Source organism: Polypterus senegalus, chromosome 18, assembly GCF_016835505.1.
Source record: "Polypterus senegalus isolate Bchr_013 chromosome 18, ASM1683550v1, whole genome shotgun sequence".
NCBI lineage: Eukaryota > Metazoa > Chordata > Cladistia > Polypteriformes > Polypteridae > Polypterus > Polypterus senegalus.
In genome coordinates this window covers 38,398,567-38,411,433 of record NC_053171.1, presented here as the reverse complement: position 1 = coordinate 38,411,433, position 12,867 = coordinate 38,398,567, and the positions used below count along the sequence as shown (strand labels likewise).

Below are 12,867 nucleotides of genomic sequence, written 5' to 3'. Positions count from 1 at the left end.
GCAGCACTCGGGTCCTAATCTGGATCCTGAGTTGGTTTGTCATGTGGTGGGTGAGGCAATGTGCTATACCAGCGTGTGCTCCTAACCTCTCTCTGTAATTTTTGTGAAGTGCCATCTGTAGGAATGAAAAATGCAATGCATTGTAATACTACATGTATTACAAATTACTTTCTAATAGATGGCACACTGCAAACATTAACGCTGAGGAACACATTGATTACTTCAATTTCAAGTAGTAAAACAATATATTTAAACTGGCATGTATTAATCAACATGCAACACATTGGCACTCGGGATTAGTGAGTATAAATACCTTACCTTGAAACTTTTGTCTTCTTTACCTGAAGAAACTCAAAACATGCATGTCATTAACAGATTTATCATTCAATTCAAATTCTGAGCATTTGTTTTTTCTATTAGTATAAAACTGACGTTCATTAATCAATTCTGTTTTCTACTTTACCACGTTTCTCAGTGCACCATCTATGAAATGCTGATGTTTTGTTTGCTTCAACACAAAAACGTGCATTAAAGTACAAAGCCTACTGGTTGAACACCAGCCTCCAATGGATTGTCCTGCTCTGGTAGCACATCGGTCAAGAAAACATCACATTCTTGGTAGTGAGCCACCTGAAAGTCCCAAAACGTGTGCATTGGACTAGGAGGAGCAGGCCGACCAGCACTGTACTCCCAACAGGTGACAATGATGACCCCGTAAACCTGCAGTCTTAAACACCACTGAAGAAAGGTGGTAAACTAGGAAAGGTTTCAAAAACAAAATCAATATTCAGAGAGACCCCCTTTTGCCTTCTCTTAGGTACAAGTAGTTTCTGAGAGTCCACGCATGGACAGTTGTTTGAAGCCCCTTGGAGACCTGAAACAGTTCCACTGCAGACTGGCTCCATGACACTTGAGATGAGGGCTTGGTGAGGCCATACGGCCTGTTACAATACTCTCGGTTCCTCTTTTTGCCGCAGATGGCTTTTTATAATTTTGGCCGTGTGTTTGAGGTCATTGTCATTTGTGAAGTTGGGATCAATCAGGAGCTTCCCTGGTGGTATTGTGTGATGGATAGGAATCGGCCTGTACATCTCAGCAGTGACCGGACCATCAATTTTGATCAATTCACCAACTCTTTTGAAGATATGCAGCGCCACACCTGCGGGGAACTTTCACCATGCCTTACGGTTGCCTGTAAAAATTCATCCATGTACCGTTCTTCAAAACTTGGTCAAAATTAATTCTTTTAGACCCAAAAATTTCAGGTTTTGACTAATCAGTCCATAGCCCCTGTTGCCAGTGTCGTAGTTGTGTTTGCGAACCATTTGACTTCCTTTACACCTTGGGGGGATGGCTTTTTGGTCACAGCTCTTCCATTAGGATCATTTCTGGTACGACTTTTAAGAGCTGTAGATGGGTGTACCAAAGTCCCAGTGGTTTCTGCCAGTTCTAAGCCAATATCAGTGCCCTGACATCTTTTGATTTCAAGGAGAGGTAAGCTTGATGTGGCTATCATTTGCTGCACTCTGTTTCATTGCCATCCCCTGTGTTTCTAGGCCTCAACTTTGTGTATTTATTTGTGCTTCTTCAGAAGAGCATGGACAAACACCAATGTGTCATGAAATGTCTGCTTGGGAGAGACCTTGATGATCACTACTACTCTATACTCACTTTCACCACGGTGCAAGATCTGCAGGTTAAACCAGCACATCTAGGTATGGTGGTCTCTTGCCCCGTGTTATTCCCTCTTCACAGCTGTTTCGGCCTAAGTTTATCACTTTGGTTGAACCTACACATCGTGTCTTTGATCGTTAGCACCTTGAGCTCACGCAAAGCGGTCCATTACCACTGTACGTGACAGCTGCAGTCACAACACGACTCCGAGGCCCAAAAAGAACAACGTGAGGTGTGCTCTACGATGGCGACCAAGGCGTTTGCTGAAACACAATGGCTTCTTTGGCAAAACTTCTCAACGGCTGCTATGTGGGGTCCTTTCTTTAAGGCCATTCGGATATCACATTTCATTGGGACTCTAAATTGTGCTCTTCTGTACTGACACGCTAGTCCAGAAAACGACAAAGAGCCGTCACACTGTTGAGAACTCTCTAAAGTGCTCAGGACTGAGGTTTACACAGTGAACAGAACAGGAGTTATAAACTGTGAAAAATGACAATGGGACAAGATCTTTAAAGGCACTTTGAGTAAAAGTGTCAACTAAATATGCAGCACACTGTGTCTTGAGGGTCAGGTCACAACTCCAAACTTATGCTTTGTTCAGTTCACCCCTAAAATCGTATTAATCTGAACACAACTATGCAACTCAGACCACCTAATTAAGAAAACATTACTGTGACTTTTTGCAGAAGCAGACAAAAAAGTAAAACACTGGCTTTTGAAGATTTATTGACAAGATAGCATCTCATTGGAAACAATTTTCAGTTATACCAGAAGCATCATATGGAAAAGACACATACAAAACAATTGCTACTAGAAAGAAACACAACAAATATTTTCAGAAAAATCGGACAGCATTGCCTTTTTTAATTGTTCTTTTCTTGAATGTGTATCAAACATTAAGAGGTATCAAGCCCTCACCCAAAACATGAAAGGACATACGTCATCTGCCTTCGCCAATCTTATCCACAAACTCCTTGGAGCTCCTGGACTGCTCTGCTTGTTCTGGGTGGGCAGGCTGAGCACAACAGCACAGTCCTGAAAGACATTTAAACTGCGCAGGCAACGGCATGAGAACAGAATTAGTCACTCGGAGATCAGCGGGACGCAAGCTTCAAGAAACGGGGGCAAAGTCAGAGGGAAGCGCACAACATGAGGTCTTCAACACGGAGCATACTGTGCTTGCGTTGGCGAGAAGTTTAAATTCAGAACAAGGAAACGGTCCCATTGAGGAGATGAGTCAAAAAAGAAAAGAAAGACCAAAACGGGCCGAGGCAAATCTGGTGGCTGCCCAGGAGGCAAATCCATGCAATTGTGGTAATCCTGGAATCCACAGCCATATTGCAAGTGAAATACTGAGAGGACAACACCATATTCCACCATCTTCCTCCCAAGCCGGCACAGAAGTTACTCAATCCCAGGGTGGCGTTGCATTTCCACAAGCAGGTGGCCCTTTCTCTGAAGATATGCCCTTCAGGAGCTGAAATGTTTGACGCAAGACACATGCCAGGCCTCTCCATTCATCAGTTCATCTCTGCACAACAAGGCCCTCCAAATGTGCTTCAGGCTTGGTACTGTATAGACAATGAGATGATTTGCCCACAATGGAGATTTGTGCACTAAATGTCAGTGTTGTAAAATGCAATGGTTTTCGGTCCATGAACGTAATGTTTATTTAACGGCATATGACAGAGCAGAAGACAAGTGCTTTGACGTGATCGATATGCGTTAAGTTTAGTGTTTTACGTATCTTAGCACAGAAGTACAACCAACTGACCACAAGGAGCCGTGGGGAGTCCATTTGATTATTAGGAACTGCAATGAGCTCCACATGCCTGTCCAGATTCCAGGCCAGGGCGCTGCACACAGATAAAGGAGGCCAAAATAAAGAGATCCGAGACTTACAATACCTGCACAGAAGCCCTGAACATTTAAACATCTAACCAGGCTTGGGGAAGTGACAATGACAAGGCTGAGGCCGTTACCAAAACACGTGAACTTCATGATCCAGTTTTAAATGAAACTTTAAATAACTGGAGAACATTTAACATAAGAGAAGTCCAAATGAAGCCCACCAGAACAAACCACCACCTGAAACGTTCATTGATTATATGAAGTCACCTACAAAAATGACAAGATGATTACCAAAAGGAAAATGCTGTAGAGTTGCAAGGCAAAGCCCAATGATTTCAGTAAGCAAGAAAGGGAAGTTATGATGCTACACGTGCGATGAGAATCAACCACCAAATGCAGCTTCTCTGGGGAAAAAATACGACTTTTTAGGCATGGTGGATATTTTGAGTTCATCAACTGCAGCACCCTGAAGGTCCCCAAAACTTTAAAGTGCTATGCCACTAAGGAAAGAACACACAGAATTAGCCACTGCAATATGGAATCAAAACTTTTTAGGTATAAATCACAAATCTTCCGAACTCCAAAGCAAATGTTATCTGAACAAGACAAAGTCTGCTTAAAGACGACAGCAGCTACTGCATTCTTGAAGATATGAATTCAAAAACGCCAAAAATCAACTGGCAGAGTTTTGGAGAAACAACCAGATGGCCAGATTTGCCCAAATCCCCCCAGCAGCTGCAGCCTTGCCCCCAGTGTTATCTGAGTAATGCGACTCTATTCAGAGATAACGCCCACCATGCAGTGCAGGCCAAGGCTCTTTCATTGGAAAAGTGGGCCAAAAAATGACAAACCTGTGCAAACACAACATAAAAATTAAGAAGAACTCATTAGAGAGACTGAAGAGTGGTCCTTCCCACTGTGATGGCCATTGTTTTCTTAAGCTGCAGTCAAGTCACAGTCCAAGAAGAACAACGTGAGGTAAGCTTAAAGATGGTGGCCAAGGCGTTTGCTAAAACACAATGACTTCTCTGCCAAAGCCTCCCAAACAGCTACTTACTGTCTAGAAGTGAACCTTGGAAGAAAGAAAGTGAAATAAAGCTTGTGTTAGCTGTTATGTTTGCTCATTTCCGTTTTAGATATGCAAGTCTAAATGCTAAAATTACTGATTACGTTGAGCACTTTGGTAATACAATGCAAAGGGACACAATGGACTCCTACAGGAGTCCACCTCACAGACATCGAAGGCGTTCACGGGGAGAGCTTTACGTATGCATGGCCACTTATCCTACTTTGAACCAGACCCTCCTCGTCCACAGTATGCAAGATGTTGCTTACATCCCACACCCTTCTCTTCTGTACTGTACTTCACTGTTGGAGGACTTTGTGCTTTCTGATCGCTCGTACTTTTGTTTGTAGTTCACCTTGTAAGTCACTTTAGAGTTTGCTACAATAACGAATAAATAATGGCAGCTGCTTCCCAAGTGTTAACAAAACAGTTTCAGGTCATTTACATGTGCAGCTACACGAAGAGGATGAAGATCTGCCGCATGGCACACAACTAAGTACCTCTGATAAAGACACCGTCCTCTGGCAGTGAACAGCAGCAGTAGCAGCAGCAAGCGCATGTCTCAGACATACCAACAATGCCAAGCTCCTCCTAAAACATGTCCAACAAGAATCGGACAGTCACCTGGCCAGCATGGTATTCAAGGTGTTGAACAGAGCCGTTACTGCCCGCTCACAGTGTCAACATGTACACCGAGTGGGCTTCATTTATTTATTGTACATAAGGAGCCATTTCTGGAATGAGGGTGTAGTAAGGAGACTGGGGTTTGTGTCCCAAGTCCTCGCTTGCATGGAGTTTGCATTTTCTGCCCATGTCAGTGGGTTGCTGGTTTCCTCCTAATGTACAAAGACGTACAGGTTAGTTAAACGGGCCCCCTTGTGTGTGTGTGTGTGTGTGTGTGTGTGAGAGTTCACCATGCGATGGACTGGCACCATGTCCAGGGTTTGTTTCTGCCTTACACCCTATCCCCCATCAGCCCCTTGGTCTGGATTAAGCCGGTTAGGAAATGACATGACACGACTTCTTAACAGTGTGAACTAAGACAATGAGGTAAAAACTAACTTTGACATTGCCTTCTTTGGCCTCTCATATATCGTTTTAAGTAATCAGAGACCCTAAAACCTGACTGTTATTTGCAATGCACTCTCTGGGTTGAGCCAAGAGTGAGTACAGACTTGCTGGACCTGCGGCTGTCACGCGCGAGAATGCTATGAGAGAGCCTGTGACGGCTCATTATAGTAAAGGCATCTTGTCAGGTAGACATATTGTTATCTGCCGTCATCTTTCTTGTGTTACTATTTTAATCAAGTCCACTCCCAAGAGTGACAGCGAGCTGCTCAAGTGCTGTCAAACACAGGGGTTGTTTTGTTTGGTGGTCTGAAACACCTAGAACTGTGTACGGCTCTTCAAGCCGAGGTTAAAAGACAACTGCAGTTAGCAGTAAAAAGGAAAAATGTTGTGCCTCATCTTCACAAACAGGTCCAGTTTTTCACAAGTACGCCTGCTCCCGTTTACTACGGCATACGGTGCTTAACACAAAATGCTGTCCTCTCGCAGCCCCCAAATGCACACGGTGCAGTACACACCTCCAACGCTGAGCGCGCCGCGCCTGCTGTAATTGTAGGAAACACTTAACTTGCAGGAGCGTGTAAGGCAGCATGCTTGCTTTATTGAGAATAATGACAACAATACGAGTTGTGGTAATTTTATATTGCATGAGTTAGCTGCCTAAAATCTCAATTAAAAAAATGAATATGATAAATGAGCACTGAGCACCCAGGGCCTTGGAAAGGGAAAAATCTGTAGATGTTGCAGTAGTTTTATTAGCACCAAGTGGACCAAAAAGGGGCTTCAGTTTAAAAGCTATGAAATGATAATAAGTGATGACTGCAGAGGAATTTAAATCAAGGCCCTGACGATGGGCCCACCGCTCAAATAAATCTGATGCTCGAATAAACAAATTCAAACTGAACCTGAGGTGTAATTTCAACTTTAAACAAACATCCAGATGCCTGCTTCAGTGTGGACCACCAGGGGTGCTCCAGAATTACAAAGCGGGCACTCTGGCAGCATTCAGACTGACACCCAGCAGGGCCCATGACAGATGAGCGGCCGCCTCCAGTAGAATGTTTTACGGAGGGGTACAAGCAGCCGCCTTTGGGGGGCTACAAATGAATTCCCTTTTTGAATTGTTTCCTACACTGTACACGGACATGTGAGACACAGCCATGCTGTCCACTGACCAGAAGACTGCTAAGGCCTGCCAAGTCCTTGTGGGGACAGTCAAGGAGGAGGAATCTCACTTTACTGAAAGACAAAGTAAAGGTACTCAGTACAAACTAAAGTGCAGATTGTGAAATGTGAATGAAGCGTCAAAGTTTAGCACATACTAACAATAACACTTTAAAAATGAAAAGTAAATCTAACGGGCGATTTCTAGTTTAAAAAAAACAAAAACAGCAATCTGCTTCTTGTAAACTCTACATACTGTCATTTCTAATGCTGTCTGCGGTGACTGAATGGCGGACACTGACACACTACACACGGCCTTTTCTCATTGAAGAGAATCGTCAACCAAACACCCGTGACAGGCTAGCCTAGTGGGGCGACTAACTCCCAGTGTCTGACGCAGTTTGATTTTTTTTTTTACATGTACAGTATTGCCCCCGGAATCTGAATGCCCCAGAACTCGAACAACTTGGAATCTGAACAAAAAATTGGAGCGAATTTTGCCCTGGAATCCGAATGCCCAGCACGTTGTCCGTGTGTGTTTGTGCGTACGTTTCCCCAGCTCTCGGACCACCCATATGCTTTGTCGTTCAGTTCGTTGTCGGAAGCTGTTGTGTAAACATCTTGTGTGATTTTCGCTGCTAATTTTATGCTTTTGTGCCTGTTTTGTGTTATTTGTTTTATATAATAATTCGCCATTGGCTCCTAAAAAGTGTGGTGAGAAAAATAAAAGTAAAGAAAAGCCTTCCAAGCAATAATCTGTCCTCTTCCTCCAGCTTCCACATGCGCCATCATTATTCCTTTTTAAGGTAAATACATGTTCTTATATTTTTAATTTTATTAATTTACATTTTTATTCAAATATTATTATTATTGTTGTTAATATTTTACCTTAAAATCCAGTGTATTTACTGTTAAAATCATTTTGAAAATTCGAGTTTGTGGGACCCAGTAACGGATTATTCCAGTTTCTATTATTTTAAAGGGGAAAAATTGTCTTGGAACTCGAACGGGGTTCTGGAGCGGATTAAGTTCGGATTCCAAGGTATCGCTGTAATTCATTTGCTAGACATGTCCCCTGCATAAGGACTTGTTCTGCCTTGGGATAGACCTGGAATTGGATTAGGAGGATCTCAGAAAGAAAATGTGGTTGTAGTTACACAGGCAGCCAAGTTGTTTGAAAGAGTTTATTTCCCAGCATTCTAGTGAACTGCTGGTGGTATTTCAAAATAATTCCTTCATCAAGTAAAGTTTCCAACAAAACAGTGGGCTTCACATATTATTCAGTAAGAATGTGTACGTCACAATTGTTCTCTTAATTCAGAAGCAGGTTGCTGCTCACTGCCTCCACAGTCAAGAGCAATGCTGGACCAGACTGAAGTTCATGTCAGGATTCCCTCCTGCCAACAGCCAGAAGGTGATCTCTGGGCACATTGCCTTCAGCAACACAAAGCTAATCAGAGAATCGAGGGTTTCAATATTAATTGCCAACCTTCTCTACCCAGTAATAACACAAATCTCAAACACGCCGAAACGAGAAAGAAATAATAAAAAAAAAAAAAAAGAAAGCCTCTTTACAATGGGAAACTATATACAGGAAACGTAAAAAGAACAAAATTAAACTTGAAGAGTATGCGGCTTTTAAAAATGAATGTAGTACTGGACCACCAGGGGGTGCTGTTCACCATAGTTATATAGAATGTGCTGAAAGGGACCGGCAAACAGGGGGTCGGGCAGTGAGGACCTCAAACCTATGGGACCAAAGATCCCCAAGTCTTGCAGGGGCAACAGGGGAGCCCCTTGAATTTTTCATGGCTCCTGTAATGGACAGGGGCCTTGTGTTGCCAGGTCTGGGGGACCTGGGACACCTGGGGACTTCTAAAGGCAGCCATTTTCAGGAATTAGAGAAGTTCTCCATAGGGAGCTCTCCGAACTAAGTTAAAAGCCACTTCAGGTCACTCTGCAGACAGGCCAGGGGTCAGCCAGACATGCGTGCCGTGAGAGAGGTGGGTTTGTCCAGAGCCTGAAAGCATTCTACACAGAACACTGGGAGGCTGACGATCCCAATGCAACATATTGGTTTTGCTTTTGCTCCTTTAATACTCCTGATGTTCTTTGTAAGATTACTTTGTTAACACCTTTTTATTGTATTTCTTTGGCTCTCTTTGGGTTCCTCAAGATCATCCTCTGGTGGTGGTCACTCAATTTATATTATTTTTACACATATATGTAAAAAAATAATGATGTATTATTTGGTCAGAAATCTTTTAGTAAAACGTGTTATTCTGCCCATCTTACAAGTCGTAACACTAAAGGAGTACCAATTACACAAATAATACAGACAACTGAGCACACTCTTCTAACTGTTCTTTCTTTGCTGGACAAGGTGTGTGACTCCCAAAGGGTCTTTTGAATGGTGCGCCTTAATCAATTCAATAAATGATGGCTGCGGTCAGGTCCCGACTGGGAACCTTACGTGTCACCACCAGAAACGGTCACAAAAACAGGTTTGTTAAGTAGGGTCACAGCCAGATCAAAAGAGACCGTCCACAATCAGATGGCAACCTTGCTGACAAGGGAAGAAGCCCATTTGTGACTTAGAAATCCACCAATCCACTGTTTAGCAGACAGCATGCAGATGGCCTCTTTGCAGCAGACCCCACAGTACACGATAATATGTGAAGGTGTGCAGGCCTCTCCTACAACAAGACTGGTGTGCATGGCAATGAAAAGAAAACAGGACCCCAACATACAACAACCCTCACCCCCAGCAGGAGGTAGGATTAAAAAGGTTTAAGGCTGTTGCTCTAAAGCCTCAGGATCCAGATGGCTTACAATTATTTGAAGACAGATTCTTCAGGAAAATGTCAGAGCTATACGAGCACAAGCTTTAAGCCTAACAGAATGTGACAAGTAGCCAAGATGCACAAACACAAAGTAGTATCACCATGCAATGCAGCGGCCAAACCAGATCCTTCATCTTCACACCACTTGTGACACGAATGGCAGCCTTCAATTAAATGTGCTAAAGTGGGTATGAAAAAGGAAAGAACCCAGAAGACTGGCATGCGTTACGGTTAATGAAGATGGCATCACCAGCCACTAAGTGCCAGGCTTCATAATGCTGTGTGCAGTAAAGACAGTGAATGTTGAGGAAATGGGCTCACCTGAAAGAGTACAAATTATGAGGTGCCACTTGTCGATCAGATCACGTTAACGCTGGGACACAAAACGCTGCAATGGGTACAGAAATGTGCCTCTGGGATAATAAAGAGCCCACCTAACCTGTACACTTTTACACAGAAATAAGATGACGCAGGGACAATCCAACCTTTACCATAATAATCCAAAGACAGTTGTTAGGTTATCAGGGTAATTGTGCTGCAGTGGCTGGCGTGTCACTGAATGGTAATTTAAAAAAAACACAAAAATGGGCAAAGGAGTTAATTAAGTTAATAAAAAACTTGGAAAAGGTGCTTAGAGCAACACCTGTTAAAGCAGACAGCTGAAACTTTATGGCGATATCCTTCACAGAATTTGTTTTTAACTATATAGACTTAGGCAAGCAGAATTTTTGCCCACAAACAAATGAAACATGAGTTTTATCTGCTTTTGTCCTTTACTATAATCTGTTTCAATTAGTCTAATATTTATGTGTAAAAGTATAGATAGAAATTAAGCACTGGCATTAAATACACTCAGGCGAGAGTAAAGTCACAGTGAGCTTTATAAACCTCTGCTGGGGTTAAAACAGGCAGCCAACCATAAACCTCTGAGAGCCATAAAACTCCACACTAAGTGCGCCATTCTTGAGTTTCACACTCCGGCAGACCCTTTGTGCGCCCATGGATGTAAGGAATTTAGGGGACCATAAAGCCTTCTGCGTCACTGAAATGGGGTGCACTTGTTCAAAAAAATCCATGCGCTGAGACCTCGAGGGCTACAAGGCAGAGTGTCTGCTACATGTGAACACAGAAGAAAATTATTTTAAATTTGACACATTACCTTTCAACTGAAATGTCAGCAGCTGTATAGGTGGCTGCATGAAAAGTCTCTCTTCAAAGTGGCAAATGATCCCCCCAATGACATGAACAACAAACACGAGCTTGTTGTAAACTAAGGAAGCAGACCTTGAAACACTCTGGGCAGCCAAGCTGCTCTCCCCCAGGTTCACACTGAGTTTAAGGTGGCGTGCCGTTCTTTTTGTCACTCTGGGGTCACTGGCAGCACCTACACTGTGTGGGTTATGGTGTGGGCATCATTCAGTCAGACTGCTCTAGGTGCCTTTGCCAGGTGATTGCTGCTTTAAAAAGGAAAACAGATCAATACATCTCTTTTCCTGGTGACAGGTAATCCTTACAGGGAATGAAATATGAGTTTTATCAGGCCGCAAGATTTCTTAACTGTAACAGGGCAATTCACAGCGCCCACATGACACGCTCAGACGTCCTGAACATTTTCATTACTTTGGTGGGATTGGACATTTAGTCCCTAAAATATGCAGGCAGTGTCGTCAATGTGAATGTTAATTAGAGTGGGACATGCTACCCCAAACCTGGTGGGGGCAGGGGATGGGCACATACAGTAGATGTATGCCTGCTCCGTAAAAAGCTGTCACTGTCTGGGTCCTCAAGGGTGCACAGAGATGCATTTCTTACATGAACTGGTGCAATAAAATATAAGCCTTTACAAAACTGCAAGTGAAGAGTGCCCGTAACGTACAAATGGTTGAAAGTATTCAAGCTGATCCTACACAAGGATAACTGTACGAGAAATGGCCCCTAAGGTCTGACCTTAGTTTCACCTAACAAAGCGTCTGTGCTTACTGATGTTGAAAGGAAGATTATTACCCAGAGTCCAGAGCCCCCCGATCACGGCCAGCACGGCTGGAGGCTCGGGTCCCTTCTGAGTACTGTATGGCGCTGTGTTGACTGAGAACAGTTTAAGGGAAATGGAGGCTGGCAGCTGCCAACAATCATTTATTTGGGTTTTCAGAGGGAACCAGAAACTCCAGTATTAGAAGGAATATTAAGAGTGATCACCTGCGCTGCCACATTTAACACGGGATGCACTTTGACCTCTTACACACACACACACACACACACACACACACACACACACACGACTGCATTTTAAACAGTTGTCTCACCCACTATGAATACTTTAGACTCATTACTCTTTCTGGAATGTCTCACTACAACACGGTCATTTAAAGTCAGAAATGAACCTGCATGCCCATCTCTTAAAAATGCTGCTCTGGCCATTTCTGCCAGGCTCTGTAACGCTAAACAGTTCTGTCCAAGTGACTCAAAATGACCGCCACTCCACTAAGTTGCCTGTTAAATCTCTGGCTGCAAGAACTTGGTTTTAAGATATTGTTCAAGTCAGGCCAAAAGTGTGAATGTGTCAAACAACGTTGTGACCCGTACGATTACGGTCAGCTAAAACACTGAAACTGATATCTAGTCAAACCTACGCCTAAAAAACATTTTCTCCTCCAGCTAACAGACTATTATCATAATAGCAGCTTGTAATAATGGTGGCCTGGCATATTTAGCATTTCTTCAATTCATGCCTTTTTACAACTGATATTGAAATACAAACAGTATTTGAATATCAATCGTAGATAGATAATTCCTCAAGGGCAGAAAAAACAAAGTGCTTTTATTGTGCAAATGCTAACTGTTCTAGCAAAGAGACTTGTAAATACATCCTAGCAATGAGTGGAGTGCTGAGTGGGGGCGACAGGGAGATCTAACCTCTTATACAGATTACTTTCTGGTGGGGTGTGACAGGAAAAAACATCTACAAGTGCTGCTGAATGACTCGGTAAACCACAACATTCGGGGGACAAAGCCACCTTCAATTGTGTTAATGTGAAATGTGGAGCAACAAATCTGCAAAGCGGCACAAAGCAATTTTTCTAATGAACGCAACATAAAATGGTGGTCAAACAATACTAAACAAGCACGCCCCGTTATGTATTTAGGGGAAAGCGCTGTGTCCCATCATGGGGATTACAGAAGAATGCATTAGCTTCCTCT

The 12,867-nt window shown here is 43.1% G+C and overlaps 1 protein-coding gene across 4 annotated transcripts in view; it reads right to left on the bottom strand.

Annotated features, from left to right (window-relative positions):
* Positions 1–2,386: 2,386 nt before the first annotated feature.
* gpatch2 (G patch domain containing 2) overlaps positions 2,387–12,867 on the bottom strand; it is a 137,579-nt gene continuing 127,098 nt past the window's right edge. For all 4 annotated transcript variants that reach the window (XM_039741751.1, XM_039741754.1, XM_039741752.1 and 1 more), the window contains one exon: positions 2,387–12,867. This exon is cut by the window's right edge and continues 626 nt beyond it. The gene's annotated coding sequence lies outside the window, so the exon portion shown is untranslated.